Here is a 17993-nt window from a genome sequence, read left to right on the forward strand (position 1 = left end):
GTCTTAATAATACTGCTTCAGATGTTATAATGCCACACGGACTCAATTTACGTTCCGTGAATGCCGAAATCGGCATGAACAAGCGATATTCCAATCATTAGTGTGTATACGTATTTAGAAATGTATGAAGTTTGTCCGCGCCTGAGGCTGCATTATGTGTGGATCAGGAGTGTGCCCCAGCACTTCTGCCGAATACAATAACACGACTCACCAAAGCTGGGACAAATGTTGAATTATATGTGCAGTTTCCATGTATTTCTAGATCTTGTAGACAGTGTGGTGGATGAAAAGCCAAATACCCGTAAGTAACACCACCAATCCGGTATGGTGAACGCCAACTCCGGAAACGCGGATTAAACCAGTTTCGCCAAGGTGTGAAGGGCGTTTACTAACTACTGCGCTTACCGGATAGCCGACCAAGTATAAGAACCATTTTCGCTACGTTTATCTAAATGTGTAATTTAAAAATAACCCCGATTGACATACCGTAATGAATGGCTTGTTCATTAGACGTGCATTTTACATATTTATTTTCGTTTACATTTGTGAAGATAATAATTATATCAACATATAGGTTTTTATCCTCTGTGTTCATGAACGAATCAAGTAAACACAAAATCTTGCGCAAAGCCAAAGGCCATATTAGAATATGATTTTTTGTCGGCAAATATCGCGATACTATGTTTATCTGAAAATCGTGACAGGCCTTTTTTTGAACTTGTTTAAGTAAATTCCGTCTGTTTAGCATAGATACATTTCAAACACTACTTCAGATTGCTTAAGTAAGAAACTATAAATAACAACACTAGCCAGGGAAAAGGACGCATTAAAAAAATACTGTATTTTCAAATAATGAGTTTTGTTCTCATTGTCTTTTAAATCAAGATTTAATATACAGGCGTCAATAGTGTTTTTATGTCCTCCACGTGTACATTTATTTGTGAACTTCAAACAAAAGGGTCGTGTCCCCTAAGATGCTTGCCTGAAACCCGCAGGTGCAAAACTCTTTTGAGAAGGAAGATTTCAGAATAATAAATGCGCTTTATGGAACATAAGTAGCTAAATATTTAATTTTTATGTAGATTTCATAATTTTCAAACTCGATTGATATACGATTAGAACAAATGTTCTGACCAAGTTTCATGAAAATTTGACATGATTTCATCTGAAATGTGAATTCGAGCTTAACAAGCTTTTTCTTTATTTTGACTTAGTTGCCGTTTTAACATCACCCAGCTTCAAATCGGCCAAGGTCTTATTATGACAAATTATCCGCCAAAGTTTCATGACGAATGGACTAAAATTTTTACTTCCACAGGGTTAACAAGGCTTCACTAAAGCCATTCAAGAAAAACTGATCCGCTCTCTGGTGGCGATGTTTTGTTTTAACCGGAATAAGTTTCAAATTCAGCAGATATCATTAGAACAAATGAACTGAACACATTTTGTGAACATTGGAACATACATGTGTCATTAAGAGGTAACGACGTCTTTTTTGTTAAATTTGAACCAGTGACCAAGTTTTTGACCTCACATGACCCGGTTTCAAACGTGGCCAAAATATAATTTGGACAAACTTTCTTACAAAGTTTCATGAACATGGAAAATAAATGTGTCTTTTAAAGTGTTAGCAGGGAAAATGTTGACGATGCACAATGCACGACGGACAATGGACAACAGGAGATCATACAGAAAAGAACAGAATAGTTTATTTAACTTAAGCATATATACAGCTCATCGTCGTTAACATATATATACAATAACAGCATGCGTTACAATTAAATACAAAATATACATCATTTGAAGGAAGATCGTTTCAAAAAGGAATGAAATATAACATGTTTAAGTGAGAATGTCACCTGGAAGAGGTTAATACTGAGTGACCACATAATGTAAAAACGTTGTTTAATGCTTGCAACAAGTATTACATTATCATACGCTTAGTAGCTTTATGAAAGATATATAATGTATACTACATAGCACGTTTCGAGTTTTTATTGGAAAATAGGCAAAACGTTATTGACCATTAACAAACAAGTAAACACAATATAGTCAAAGTGCATCAATGCATTACAAATACAATCAAGTAAATAAAATATACTACAATGAAACATGTGATCAGAAAAGCCCTATTCAGTCGTTACACCTCCCAGACGTCACAGCCTTAGTCATTACACCCTCTAATCCTGGACTTTACACCTCTCAAGGTGTAGTCATTACACACCCCAAGATATTGATTAGATTAGTAAGGTGTGATCACACCTTCCAACAGATAACTTATGAACCACTGATTGGATTTGTCACGTAAGATGACACTGGCGAGATAAATGGTTGCTCACATTATTTGTATGTGTATATATTTATTTTGACCTTGCGGTCAAGGATAACCCATGAAAGTGCAAGCACTTATTTCCAATGGTTTCCTTTGGTTTTGCTGAAGAGACAGCAAGCAGAAGAGACAGTATTGGGTTACAAGGAATCCGGGTGCGATAACCTAGCTCTTTGCGAATAGATACCTTGGTTCTTTGACGTGCTCAGTGTATAACACCGATACACGCGAGAATAACCTTCATACCAGTACATCTCTAATTTGGTGGGAAACACTTGAAGCATTTCTGAAATTTCCAGTGCCCCGGCCGGGATTTGGACCTCTTGAACGGTAGACCAGAGTGTTACCACTCGACCACCGCACCACAATCATTGATTGAGCAGCCAACATCTTAAAGTGTTTCATTTACATTACAAGTCCAATCAGTGAATATGCATGCAAGTTAATTTTATTTGTATGTATGATCATACCCACTTACTTATTACTATCTTTTGAGATTTGAAGTTGATTGAGATATTGAGATTTGAAGTTGATTGAGATTTGCAGTTGATTGGGTATTAAGAGTTGAATATGATTAACATATGGAGATTTGAAGTTGATTGGGATTTAAGCGTTTGGTAATGATATTAATTTAATGGTAGCGATCACACCTTAGTAATCTAATCAATTATGTTTATATCTTGGGAGGTGTTATAACTACTGTTGGGAGGTGTAATGACCACTACAAGGAAAATGTAACGACCACTGCTTGGAAGTTGTAATGACTACTGTTGGGAGGTGTTATGGCTACTGTTGGGAGGTGTAATGACTACTGTTGGGAGGTGTAATGACTACTGTTGGGAGGTGTAAGGACTACTGGTGGGAGGTGTAATGACTACTGTTGAGAGGTGTAATGACTACTGTTGGGAGGTGTAATGACTACTGTTGGGAAATGTAATGACTACTGTTGGGAGGTGTAATGACTACTGTTGGGAGGTGTAATGACTACTGTTGGGAGGTGTAATGACTACTGTTGGGAAATGTAATGACTACTGTTGGGAGGTCTAATGACTACTGTTGGGAGGTGTAATGGCTACTGTTGGGAGGTGTAATGGCTACTGTTGGGAGGTGTAATGACTACTGTTAGGAGGTGTAATGACTACTGTTGGAAGTTGTAATGGCTTCTGTTGGGAGGTGTAATGACTACTGTTGGGAGGTGTAATGGCTACTGTTGGGAGGTGTTATGACTACTGTTGGGAGGTGTAATGACTACTGTTGGGAGGTGTAATGACGACTGTTGGAATATGTAATGGCTACTGTTGGGAGGTGTAACGTCTGGGAGGTGTAACGACAATAAATCTCAATAGCTCACCATGAACACGTTGTGCTCAGATGAGATAAAATTAAAAAGGTACTCATATGCGCCTTTTTTTACCGACATGTATTGTTCATGCTCATACTCCATTTCGCCAATTTTGCTACTTTATTATATGTAAACATCGCACAAACTCATGTTTCTTGGAAATTTAGACATCTGCATTCACCTTTCCAAAACGTTTCAGGAATACTGTACACGCAAACATGGATTTGATCCCATAATCGCGGATATCAATGGCGGCATGTTGAAACCACTATCAAATAGGAGTAAAATTGTACTAAACTTTGAAAAATTATTAGAAAGCATCTTTATGGACATGTTCATATACCGATGTATTTTTTTAATTTTAATCGATTAATATTCTAAAGACCCTGGTAAAACGCAAATAAATGTAATATCCTTAATTTCTCATCTGACAAGAGAAATATTATGCATTTTTGTCAAAAATAAATGTGTACTTACTGTAAAATATTATAAGCCAGAGAGCTCTTGCTTACTGCCCAAATCGGTATGTTTATTACGTAATCGCCATGTGCCATCTTAAAGTGATATTATGCGCATTTTTTACTGTTGAATTGAGCTGGAAAGAATTAAAAGGTCAAAGGAGTTTGTTAAAATGTGGTAACTGACCAATGATCTGCAACTCATCTTGATACCAGTCGTTTATAAAACATAAATATTATATTCGATATTTTACACGACTGTCTCAGTCCTTTAAGCCGAGCGGAACTGTCTTTTTTATAAGGGTCGTAGTTAGTGTTAGTGTGTCGTGTGAATAGATATTGTTGCAGGAGATAATAATGATCCGTAAAACAAAATTGTGTCTTTGTGTCGTATGAACGAATCTGCACTTAAACTAAATTTAGATTCACATTGTACATGCATGATCAGCTTTCACACGAACGTACGCTTGATATTCAAATGCATTATTTTTCTCTTTCCGAGATATTTTTTTTAGTATTTTGATGCTGCATTAATAAGTGTAAATGAAGTGAAAACACCAAAAAATAAACAACGGTTGCGATAGACACCTTTAAACATAGCATATACTGTCAGATGCGCATACTATCACTTTAAAATAATACACATACCCGATTCCAATATGTCTTTTGAATACACAAACTCAGTGAGTCCACAATCGCGGACGTCAATGACGTCTTCCGATACCGCTTCCATAATCAACTTCGCCAAATCGACTCCATAGTTGATCAAGTTTTCTACAGCTTCCAATCCATTGATCACATATTTTATCTGTTCTATTCTCTTTTCAATAATTGTCAAAGCCATGTCTGCTCCATCTTCTACGACACGGGCTTTATCAACGACGACTTGTGCAGCTCCGATTGCGGTTTCCGCCAGTCGGACGGCACATACGGCAACCTCCAATACTACAAACGCCGCCCCTCTCTTTGTCTTGCACCAAATGTTCTTGATAACGGAAACAGGATCATCCACTTGGAACATGCCATCTGTCATTTGCAGGCAAGAATAAGATAAGCCCCACGTATAGCACGTGTTGAACTTTAATCCATGAATGCATTTTAAATGACACAGTTCTATTTCACATATCAAATCTGGGTTCTATTGATCATTTTTCAATTGTTTTCTCTTATTTTGCAAGTCACGTTTCTTTTCTTCTACATTCGCTACTTCGGCGTCAAAAATGGAATGTGCGCTTCTTACAGCTTGTTTTTTCTCTAGCAAATGTTCCTGTGCTCGTTGAAAACATCCGTCTAATGATTTCAACGTATTCTGCAGATTAATAACGATTTTTGTTGCTTCATCCCCTATCAGTTTTGCTACAGTACCTAGACTTGAAATGTACCAGCGGTCTTTGCCCGATGCCACAAGTTTGAAAGGACCTTCGAGCGAACAGTTGCTCCAGTCATTCCAGATCATTTGAACTCCCCCTGAGGCACTATAGACGCCCATGACTGTAACGCTTGCATCAACAAAGGCGTGATTTGTACTTACACCTGTATCGATGTTTACTGTTGTCCAAGGGAATGTCACCTGTAAATGAATTCGGAATTCTCTTTTGTTCCCGACCAGTCATGATTTGAACTCCAATGCAAACGAATTTACTTTTTGTAAAATTAAAACAATTGTGCTATTCGTTTGTTCTTCTGGAATATATCTGAAATAGATAATTAAAAACAAAAGTTGTATTTTATGTAAGATCGGTTTATGAGTACATGTTATAATCTAAAAAATTCTGTCTTGTGCTTAATGTCATGATGATGACAGCGACAGCACATTCTTATGCCACGTCTTTAGATTCAAAAGTTTGCCCTTAATATCTAGAAGTCAAATGACAATAAGTAATTGCTCTCAGGCAACGCAATGACTACCGTCACGTTCCCGCTTTGACGCTGTTGACCAACTTACCGTGAAGCAAAACCTTTGCATTGAAAACACCGTTTGACAGATCCAACCGAACGTTATAGACACGTTCGCCAATTAAAACTAGTGATGGCAAAATTAGTCGAATATTCGAATATTCGATTGAATGGCCAGTATTCGAATAACATAATTAATATTCGCATATTCGCATATTTTTTTGGTCAGACGTAATTGCCCTTATATTAAATGACCTGCGAGCCGCTTACTAATTGGCACCCGAAATCATTTGGGATAAACGTGTTTGATGTGACGTTCTTTGTGTCAAACTGCGGCCCGTATCAGCGTTGGTGTACGGAAGAAACACCCTTCGGAAGAAACACCCTTCCCTAAAAACAGCATAGCGGAAGAAACCCCCTTTCATATTTTGCATACGCGGAAGAAACACGCTCGATAGTTTTGCATGATGCGAAATAAACCCCCTTTTATATCGGAATAAACACCTTTCCATATTGTACTAACAGTTAAAATCACAGGTAATAAGCGTCTACGCTTGTATTTGTGGTTCGTTTATTCGAAAGCGTTGGTTTTAATTAGTGTTTGTTTTTTAGAAAAGGTGTCACTCTCAACCCCAGATATTTTATTCGTTTGATCTTATGTAAATATAAGTGGCTATAAAAAAGGGTTTAGCAACCATTCAGAATTTCCTGACCAATTACGTACCACTTCGCAATGTCCTAAATCCTAACACGATTTACGCCCGGTTTATATTTCAGAAACACAATATTTCTGACTGGATATTCAAAATAATGAAATGAGCACAACTGCTTATTTTCAATCACAAAAACCATAACAAACTATGATATGAAACGATGCATGACGTAACTGTTGTAAAACTCCATCAGTCAGCTATAAAATAGAAGTTTATGGGAATCTTACACACATCTTTTAAGCTTAATGGTGTACAACAATTTCGTTAACGTGATTTTCTGCGATACGATCTCAAAATGTCCCCAAGCAGAACTCAATACATGTGAATATGGAAAACATATTTACGCTGATCATCACTTCATATCTAGAGGCGAACTACAACATACTGTAAAATGAACTGAATGGTTGAATGGTTTCGTTTAATGAATAGTCAACACACGCAAACACTTCTTTATGACCCAGAGGACTGACTGGCTGGCTGGCTGGCTGGCTGGCTGGCTGACTGACTGACTGACTGACTGGCTAACTGTCTGACTGACTGACTGACTGACTGACTGACTGACTGATTGACTGTCTGAGTGACTGACTGTCTGGCTTACTGACTGAACATTCATTAACAAACAAATACTTTTTTTGTCACTAAGGTGCCAATTAAGGGCTTCAATTGACTGGCGAATAATAATTTAGTTTCTGTGATCACAGTTTGAAAAGTCATTACAATATTTCTTTTTATAAACGTACATGATATCGTTATTTTAAAATTTCAAATAAAAATAAAATTCTATGACATTATGTTTTTCCTTATATTTGTTCTTGAATATTTGGTGTACTGTGCATGCCTTATTAATGTTTCTTTATATACACGTTCATGCTATCGTAACTTTACAATTTAAAAATACAATAACATTCTGTGACATGATGTTTTTCCTTCTATTTGTGCCCGATTACAGTATCGGTCATAGTATAAGCCGACAGCGATACACTTATTCGATAGCAACGTTAATACACAGCCTCGTATTCAGCAAACGGATATAACTTACAAAACAATGGAAGTTAACAAAGAACAAGTTTCACTCTTTTTCTGATATATTTTGTCTAAATAGGGTTTTTTAAGTTTGTTTTTACAATTAAGCTACATTTTCTTTCTATTTCTCAACACAACAATTGTATATTCAATTTTCTGTGTCAATTAATATTTATTATCCCTACCGGATACGAAACTGAGTTATAGAAGTTAAATCAATCCAGCCGTTTTATGCGAATATTCGAATATTCGATTGAATGGATTTGCGAATATTCGACTACCGATATAGGTATTCGAAGCCATCACTAATTAAAACTGAAATGTCCTTGATATGAGCTGAAAATAAGATGTCGCAAGACTTGGAATCGTTGCCTGCTCGCGCATTCTCAACTTGATTCTGGAAACGAGGGAACATTCATGATGTATTATGTAATTTTGAAGCAATTAACGTCTTATTATATTTGTTTTATGAGGTAACCACTAGTATTTACTGAATGTTCTAACACGTATTGATCACACACACATATAATGAGCGTTTGAACATTATTATTTTAACAATTAACAATTCATTAAGAAGTTATGAAACATCAGCATAACATAAAGTAAACAATATTAAACATTCAAACTGCAAAATTACATATCAAATCCAATTTTCGCAATATCGGTATGAATCGATCAATACACAACTCATTTGCTACTGTATTGTAGCTGAAATGATCGAAACCTAAAATATAAAAAGAAACAACAACAAAAAAATGTAAAGTGTCGTAACCACAAAGTAGGGTCGGGTTAGTTTAAACAAATAAACCTTTTACGTTTCGTGATAAATCTCCAATGCACTAAATTTACAAATAGTGGTTTAACGAAAAACCAAATATCAATGATCCTGAAGAACCACTATTAGTTCTTAAACATTTTCCCATACAAAAATAATACACCCGGTAACTAAATTCGCTGTGAATATGGTTCTTACAAAACTTTTATTATTTATATTTTTTTTAGATAAGTTCTTACTTTGTAAAGTATATTTAACTCAGCAACATAGATTGTAAGGACTGCGACAATAGATTGCGTGCACTTTTATAAGAATGTTAACATGTTGATATTGCTGTGTACACGTGATTACAGGTAGTACTTGCACGTTCGTTGTATATACTTACGCTGATAACAACTTAGTCCGGAATAGTTTCATCAATTGCAATGCATCATATACCTGCCAGACTGTTGAATACTTCAAAATACTGGTTTATTGTCCCTTAAACAAAGAAAAGAATGCTTAAAATTTGACGAGCAGTAAAAATCAGGGAAATGTACAGATATGTGTTTGATAATTTTTAAGTTATATATGATATTGTTTCTTACACTCTTTAAAAAAAATCCAACCAACAGCTGCTACTGCAGGGAGGCGGAAAACGACAACGGACGAGGCATGGTATGGTATTGCGCAAGGGGGGTTAGAGGGTTAGGGTTAGGGTTTGGGTTAGTGTTAGGGGTCGGGTTAGGGTTTGGGTTAGCCTAAACCCAACCTTAACCCTAACCCGACCCCTAACCCTAACCCTTACCCTAACCCTTTTTTGGGGTTATGCCTCCCATTTTGGTCAACATATGACATATACACTGTATTTAAATAAATCGCACACAATATTTAAGATTACTTGATAAGCTTCCTAAAATGCTAAACAGCGAGCAAATCCTCCAAATATCCATTTTAAATTTAATAAATTAATATTTAGAGACGCTGAGGCAATGAAACGCAACGTAGTTTAAGAGTATACCCATAACACCGTACACTTATCTTACTCTAAATCCCCAGTCACTACCACATGTCAACGTGTATATTTGCTATGCTAGTAACCAGCCAATTACAGACACGTCGATCTAGCAATATCAGATTTCCGAAAAAAAAACGCCTAAATATAGCGGACTTTTACATTCGTTTTCAATGACATTGAACTATGGCAATCGTAATTAGTCGCCCTATCTCGGAAAAAGCCGACAAATACCTCATGCAGTGTACACATAATATGAACCAGTACCCCAGCATTCTGTAAAACCAGATTCAATATAAAAAGAAACAACAACAAAAAAATGTAAAGTGTCGTAACCACAAAGTAGGGTCGGGTTAGTTTAAACAAATAAACCTTTTACGTTTCGTGATAAATCCCCAATGCACTAAATTTACAAATAGTGGTTTAACGAAAAACCAAATATCAATGATCCTGAAGAACCACGATTAGTTATTAAACATTTTCCCATACAAAAATAATACACCCGGTAACTAAATTCGCTGTGAATATGGTTCTTACGAAACTTTTATTATTTATATTTTTTTTTAGATAAGTTCTTACTTTGTAAAGTATATTTAACTCAGCAACATAGATTGTAAAGACTGCGACAATAGATTGCGTGCACTTTTATAAGAATGTTAACATGTTGATATTGCTGTGTACACGTGATTACAGGTAGTACTTGCACGTTCGTTGTATATACTAACGCTGAAAACAACATAGTCCGGAATAGTTTCATCAATTGCAATGCATCCTATACCTGCCAGACTGTTGAATACTTCAAAATACTGGTTTATTGTCCCTTAAACAAAGAAAAGAATGCTTAAAATTTGACGAGCAGTAAAAATCAGGGAAATGTACAGATATGTGTTTGATAATTTTTAAGTTATATATGATATTGTTTCTTACACTCTTTAAAAAAAATCCAACCAACAGCTGCTACTGCAGGGAGGCGGAAAACGACAACGGACGAGACATGGTATGGTATTGCGCAAGGGGGGGTTAGAGGGTTAGGGTTAGGGTTTGGGTTAGTGTTAGGGGTCGGGTTAGGGTTTGGGTTAGCCTAAACCCAACCTTAACCCTAACCCGACCCCTAACCCTAACCCTTACCCTAACCCTTTTTTGGGGTTATGCCTCCCATTTAGGTCAACATATGAAATATACACTGTATTTAAATAAATCGCACACAATATTTAAGATTACTTGATAAGCTTCCTAAAATGCTAAACAGCGAGCAAATCCTCCAAATATCCATTTTAAATTTAATAAATTAATATTTAGAGACGCTGAGGCAATGAAACGCAACGTAGTTTAAGAGTATACCCATAACACCGTACACTTATCTTACTCTAAATCCCCAGTCACTACCACATGTCAACGTGTATATTTGCTATGCTAGTAACCAGCCAATTACAGACACGTCGATCTAGCAATATCAGATTTCCGAAAAAAAAAACGCCTAAATATAGCGGACTTTTACATTCGTTTTCAATGACATTGAACTATGGCAATCGTAATTAGTCGCCCTATCTCGGAAAAAGCCGACAAATACCTCATGCAGTGTACACATAATATGAACCAGTACCCCAGCATTCTGTAAAACCAGATTCAACCGATAATTACTTTGTGCCTTACGTAAACAAATTATTAACAACGAATGCAACCATTACGATTGTTGAAGGCTACCGGGTATTTTAACTTTCGATTATTTGCGATCAGTTATTTTTTTTATGTGAAATTTGCAACCATCCAAACATCTATTATGTAACAAATCGGAATAAATTGATTTGAAGTATCGTACGTACTCTTAGATAGACACATGCAACTTTATTGATGTCACAGGAACACTTTGTAACTGAAAATATTGTTCTTAAATTAGACGTGTTTGCCAACTGAGACAACGTCATCATGGTATTAATCAGTACAAGTAAAAGACCTTCAATTAGCCTAGTTCAATTTGTTCATGTAAAGACCTTCAATTAGCCTAGTTCAATTTGTTCATGTAAAGACCTTCAATTAGCCTAGTTCAATTTGTTCATGTAAAGATCTTCAATTAGCCTAGTTCAATTTGTTCATGTAAAGACCTTCAATTAGCCTAGTTCAATTTGTTCATGTAAAGACCTTCAATTAGCCTAGTTCAATTTGTTCATGTAAAGACCTTCAATTAGCCTAGTTCAATTTGTTCATGTAAAGACCTTCAATTAGCCTAGTTCAATTTGTTCATGTAAAGACCTTCAATTAGCCTAGTTCAATTTGTTCATGTAAAGACCTTCAATTAGCCTTGTTCAATTTGATCATGTAAAGACCTTCAATTAGCCTAGTTCAATTTGTTCATGTAAAGACCTTCAATTAGCCTAGTTCAATTTGTTCATGTAAAGACCTTCAATTAGCCTAGTTCAATTTGTACAAGTAAAGGAGCTAAGATAAAATACTTTGATATATGAAAGCCTTGTACACTTAAACAAATATTCGCCTGCACGTATATTTTAAAATCATAAAACATAACTATATAAGACAGTACTAACTTTATCAATTGCAAACGGTGTACATTATATAGATCGTGGTGGCAAAATGAATATATGTGTCCTCGGATTAATAATGAGGTCGCAGGATTGATCTCCTTTCTGAGAGCATGGTGTCAGTGTTCTCATAAAACACCAAGCACTTGTTCATTACAGAAAATTGACTCAAGACCGACCCAGTAAGCTGAGGATACGAAACTGAGTTATAGAAGTTAAATTAATCCAGCCGTTTTATGCGAATATTCGAATATTCGATTGAATGGATTTGCGAATATTCGACTACCGATATAGGTATTCGAAGCCATCACTAATTAAAACTGAAATGTCCTTGACATGAGCTGAAAATAAGATGTCGCAAGACTTGGAATCGTGGCCTGCTCGCGCATTCTCAACTTGATTCTGGAAACGAGGGAACATTCATGATGTATTATGTAATTTTGAAGCAATTAACGTCTTATTATATTTGTTTTATGAGGTAACCACTAGTATTTACTGAATGTTCTAACACGTATTGATCACACACACATATAATGAGCGTTTGAACATTATTATTTTAACAATTAACAATTCATTAAGAAGTTATGAAACATCAGCATAACATAAAGTAAACAATATTAAACATTCAAACTGCAAAATTACATATCAAATCCAATTTTCGCAATATCGGTATGAATCGATCAATACACAACTCATTATCGCTGTATTGTAGCTGAAATGATCGAAAACTAAAATATAAAAAGAAACAACAACAAAAAAATGTAAAGTGTCGTAACCACAAAGTAGGGTCCGGTTAGTTTAAACAAATAAACCTTTTACGTTTCGTGATAAATCCCCAATGCACTAAATTTACAAATAGTGGTTTAACGAAAAACCAAATATCAATGATCCTGAAGAACCACGATTAGTTATTAAACATTTTCCCATACAAAAATAATACACCCGGTAACTAAATTCGCTGTGAATATGGTTCTTACGAAACTTTTATTATTTATATATTTTTTAGATAAGTTCTTACTTTGTAAAGTATATTTAACTCAGCAACATAGATTGTAAAGACTGCGACAATAGATTGCGTGCACTTTTATAAGAATGTTAACATGTTGATATTGCTGTGTACACGTGATTACCGGTAGTACTTGCACGTTCGTTGTATATACTTACGTTGTACAAGTAAAGGAGCTAAGATAAAATACTTTGATATATGAAAGCCTTGTGCACTTAAACAAATATTCGCCTGCACGTATATTTTAAAATCATAAAACATAACTATATAAGACAGTACTAACTTTATCAATTGCAAACGGTGTACATTATATGGGTCGTGGTGGCAAAATGAATATATGGTGTCCTCGGATTAATAATGAGGTCGCAGGATTGATCTCCTTTCTGAGAGCATGGTGTCAGTGTTCTCATAAAACACCAAGCACTTGTTCTATACAGAAAATTGACTCAAGACCGACCCAGTAAGCTGAGGGTATTTGGTGAAATCAAGCATAAATAAATACATGTAGGTTCAAAATATAGGTTCAAAATAATTGTGTTAAACTATTAATGAGTTTTAAATGTCTTAGAATGCTATACATATAATGAAATGCCCTATCGTTATATTATCGTGTTTGATCAATTGAGACAAAAATGCATTTATTGTTAAAAAGCTATTAGTTAAGTTATTATCTAGTCCATGAACATACTCGTAAGCACAATCTCATAAGAATTAAAATGTGAACTATTATTGCTATGGTTCGTTCAGACTTATGTATTGCCCAACTATGACACTTATATATGTAAGGAAGACAACCCAAATATACTATTTTATGTATACCAGTTATGATTATCGCACATTATTGAAAACAATTGTTTTTGTAAAACACTGTTTCTTAACTTGCATCTTAAAGTAATAATTTGGAGTCAGTTGTTTCAGAGAAAATTTCTCCTGTGGTTTAAAACATGTTTAAAAAGTTGGGTTTAATGTAAAGATGGCATTTGCTGAAGCCCCATCCAAGAAATATTTGGTTAAAATCTGCTACTTGGATTAAGACAAGTTGCTTGCAAATTGGGGTTAAGACGATGAACGACTTAGAACAGTGACCGACAAAAATAGCTCAACATTTTCAGAGACAACCAAATCCAATTCATCCCATGATCTCCATCTCTGAAAGACACAAAATGTTGGCTCAACCAAGAAATCAGACGCTAGAGTATTTCAAGAAAAATTCTGCATTTGATTCCGTCACGATACAATACATGGGTTTTAATCCAATCAGACCATTTAACATTAATTGATTAATAAATCGAGGGAATCCTTGCATCTGAAATAATTCATTTAACTGTATTCGTTCTCGAGTTGTGTTTAACTTTAGTTTGGTTAAGTCGGTAGGCAAGTCCACCTTTACTACTTTAAAAGAGAAATTTGATTAGAGGTAATTGACAAGAATTAATGTGTGATTGTGAGAAGCCTTATGCCAAATGTGCATGATGTGCATGAAGTGCATGAATGTTCATATCATAGTGGATACGTGATATGGGAATAAGATGTGCATTTTTGAGAATTTACAGACTGAATGGTCTTTTGAGTATTAAAGCTCGACTTATGTTTAGCACGAATGACACACAATTTGATTCGCACTCACAGACCATTTAGTTTGTCGCTGTCAAATTAAATGTTTCAAAATAAATTGTTTAACAAGGAGTCACATATTTATGTAAAACTAGATAAAAAGTAATTGCCATGTTAAATAATGTCAACCGAATATAAAACATGAATAATATCTACAAATTAGTTTTGCCACTTCAGAGGTATTGAGTTATATATGAAGGAGGCAAAGCAAGCATCTTGTAAGTAATACAGTGTAACGATTTTCATCTTATCGATTCAGCCGTCTGAACACAAACAAAATAATACCAGACATCGTGACCTGCTTGGAAGAGCCGTTCTAAAAACAACATGAAATTTAAAGTAAATTAATTTACGGACAGATAATAAAATATTCTAAAAATAAAGAATTTTGGTGTTTTGTTCCGGCATTGAATTAGATTTTTCAGCATGTGTGACAAAACAGTCAAACTTTGTCGCTCTCTTTCACCGAAAGGCCAGAGATTTAGTATTTTCCATATATCATCGCATGGGTGCCCTCTACCAAGTTTGTTCCGTACTTGCTTTAGGGATCAAATTTTTCCCGCCTTGAGGTTTTTTGACTGCCACTTTTGTATAGATGTATTATGAAAACTTTTTAAATCGTCTGACTGAAACGGTAATTCCAAGAGGTTTGATTTTTTGTTGTGACTTTATATCGTAGTCCTGTAGCTAACTTGTTCAAATCATTCCCCAAAAAGTAAAAATTGACCATGGACTGGATGTTAATTGTTTATTTAATATTTATACAGAAACTGTTAAAAACATATTATGTATTAGGTATAATCAAATTAACACATTTCTCAAGTTATAAATGTTTGAGAGCCGAGATATTTGTGTTAAGATGTTTAGCATCGAGTAGTGAACCATATAACGTTGCTTTAAATTATAACACTGCATAAAAAACTGGATATTCTTCAGTACGTGTATGTAACGGTATATGAAAACTTAAACCGAAACAAAAACCCATCAAATTCTACCTACTGCTTTGAAACAACGCATTGCGGTTTGGTATTTGGGTTGTAATATTTGTAGTATTTAAACAAGTTTATTGAAATATTGTCAATGTGGTCGACGTTGGCCCATTTTCTTACGGCATATTTTTTTACAATTTTGCCGAAATAATATATTTTGAAGCAAAATTGGTCATGTTTTATTACGAAATTTGAGGAGCAACAATTAAATATGCCATTAAAGCCAAGTATCCAATTTATTTAATTTGCATTTTAATGCCATGTTCGTTTCAGCTTGTCATTTAAGCCATCCGTTTCATCGTATATCAAATTCTGTATTCCTCTAAAGTACAAAGTCGCATCTTTAGATTGCTGGTCTAAAAATTTAAGATCACAGGTTCATCCCCAGCCCTAAAGCTGGTGTGGGCATTGGCCATGAAATTTGTTCTATGGCATTTCTTCAACAACCAATGATTTAATAGCCTGTGAATTAAATTTAATCTTCTTCCTAATGTTCTATGCGGCCATTTCAATTATAGCAGACTTTTGCAGTGTTACACAAAACAAATACATGTACAGTTATGTCAACTTGTTTGTCTGTTTTACGTCAGTCGCGAAAATAGGATTTTTCTGATGCAGTTATAGGGATTTTCGGAAATATATTTATTAATTTTAATATTTATGCTTAATTTAGGACGAGTCGTTTGGTAAGAAGTCTCTATCGTATATGCATTCATAGTTTCGCTTTGTTCTTCCTTTCCCGATAATTTTCGCTATATTTCACTTCCATTGCGACTTCGTGACCTCTTGCTAGTTTGCGTATTATCTTTTTTTGTTCATTTAGACTCCGTTTGTAGGATTTCCTTTTGTCAAGCTTACCCTGTACCTCTCTTCGTATCAGAAACTCGTATTTCTCTCCTTTATAAGGCCGATCTTTGCGCTGGAGTTAACCACCACAAGAACTTCAACAAGGTCCTCTGGAATGAGACCCATCTTTACCAAGGGATACAAGTCCGGTACGTGCTCCTAGGGTGGCATCGGTGACGCATATTTAAGTATCTCTTTCCATGACCGGTGGTTCTCTTGACAACAACGAACAATTTTCGTTCCCACATTTCTCTTACCCTAAAATTTCGTGTCCACATTTTTTTCTTTTCCGAAATTGTGGGTACGAAAATTTTGGTATCGAAACAAAATGTGGGTACGCAAATTTTGGGTAGGAAAATTTTTTGTCAAACAAAAACATTTCGGTACGAACAAAAAAAATTTGGTAAGAAAAATATGGGTACGAAAAAAACATGTGGGTACGAAAATTTTGGGTACGAAAAATATATGCCAAAATAGTTTGGGTACGAACAAAAATTTGGGTCCGAAAATTGAAGGTAAGAAAACAAGAGGGCCATGATGGCCCTGAATCGCTCTCCTGACTCATTAAAATCAGATGAAAATAATGACCTCCATTATATACACAAGGTTTTTCTATGATTTGACCTAGTGACCTAGTTTCTGACCCCAGACGACCCAAATACTATTCCAATTCAGATTTCATCAAGATAAACATTCTGACCATATTTCATTAAGATCTTATGAAAACTTAGACCTCTATTGTCTACACAAGGTTTTTCTATTATTTGACCAAGTGACCTAGTTTTTGACCCCAGATGAACCAAATAAATTCCCAACTCAGATTTCATCAAGATAAACTTCTGACCAAATTTCATAAAGATTGGATGACAACTGTGACCTCTATCGTCTACACAAGGTTTTTCTATTGTCTACAAAATGTTTTTCTATTATTTGACCTAGTGACCTACTTTTTGACCCCAGATAGCCCAAATACAATCACAACCCAGATTTCATCAAGATAAACATTCTGACCAAAATTCATAAAGATTGGATGAAGACTGTGACCTCTATTGTCTACACAAGGTTTTTCTATTATTTTACCTAGTGACCTAGTTTTTGACCCCAGATGACCCAAATACAATCCCAACCCAGATTTCATCAAGATAAACATTCTGACCCAATGTCATAAAGATTGGATGAAAACCTTGACCTCTATTGTCTAAACAAGGTTTTTTCTATTTTCTACACAAGGTTTTTCTATTATTTGACCTAGTGACCTAGTTTTTGACCCCAGATGACCCAAATACAATCCAAACCCAGATTTCATCAAGATAAACATTCTGACAAAATTTCATAAAGATTGGATGAAAACTGTGACCTCTATTGTCTACACAAGGTTTTTCTTTTATTTGACCTAGTAACCTAGTTTTTGACCCAGTGACCTAGTTTTTGACCCCAGATGACCCAAATTTCATCAAGATAAACATTCTGA

At 35.2% G+C, this 17993-nt stretch overlaps 1 protein-coding gene across 1 annotated transcript in view; it reads right to left on the bottom strand.

The window, feature by feature from the left end:
• Nucleotides 1–17993, bottom strand: part of LOC127856425 (zinc finger protein 432-like) — a 205341-nt gene that overhangs the window by 109666 nt on the left and 77682 nt on the right. The gene's annotated exons all lie outside the window — the stretch shown is intronic.

The sequence above is a fragment of the Dreissena polymorpha genome, chromosome 13, assembly GCF_020536995.1.
Source record: "Dreissena polymorpha isolate Duluth1 chromosome 13, UMN_Dpol_1.0, whole genome shotgun sequence".
Lineage (NCBI taxonomy): Eukaryota > Metazoa > Mollusca > Bivalvia > Myida > Dreissenidae > Dreissena > Dreissena polymorpha.